Source organism: Sinohyriopsis cumingii, chromosome 1, assembly GCF_028554795.1.
Source record: "Sinohyriopsis cumingii isolate HCF-2022 chromosome 1, ASM2855479v2, whole genome shotgun sequence".
NCBI lineage: Eukaryota > Metazoa > Mollusca > Bivalvia > Unionida > Unionidae > Sinohyriopsis > Sinohyriopsis cumingii.
This window is the reverse complement of record NC_142961.1, coordinates 190,556,787-190,557,554: the sequence shown is the minus strand read 5'-3', so window position 1 is coordinate 190,557,554 and position 768 is coordinate 190,556,787.

Genomic DNA, 768 nt, shown 5'->3' with positions numbered 1-768 from the left:
ATTACCATTACTCAGCAAGGAAAAGGAGTCAAGATTGTAAATTAAGAGGACTCAAGAATGAATCTGAATACATGTAGTACGATCTGATATATTTTTTTATAGATTTTTTTCTAGAAATGAAAGTTAATCTCAGCAATTTAATGCATTTAACTCTCAGCATTCTCAAGCTCTCTTAGAAAACTTCTAGAACCATATAATTACTTCAGCATTCTCTAGCTCAGAAATTCCCAAACTGTGGCACGAGTACCACTGAAGGTCCACAAGCTCCGTTTAGGTGGTCCATGGAAGGTTCATAACAGTTAGCTACGCCAACAAAAAAATTGTCTCCTACTGCACTGGTTTTGATATTACGGTAGGTACGGTATGATACCTGTTCAAATGGTAAAACTCCAAGGACCTTTAAATTACTTCAGCATTCTTGAACTGTTACCATCAGATTATTTCAGTATTCTCTAGTTATGTACACCACTCCCTCGATAACTCGCACCTGATATTTCACAATCCCGCTTATAATGCCAGGTCAGGCAAGGATCCCATTTATTTTAAAACCAGAAAATACCCAAACAATTGATCCCTATTTCTTGAACTTGAAGAAAATCGTGATCAAAATTGGTAACTGAAACGCTGATACATTGCTCATCTTTTGTCAAAAACGGTATATGGGAACTGGAAATTTTAATCAGCATTTTGAAATTATCAACTTTTAAAGAAGTCATATAATTGGTTACATTTTCTATCCAAATGACATTCTCAGTACACTATAATTAA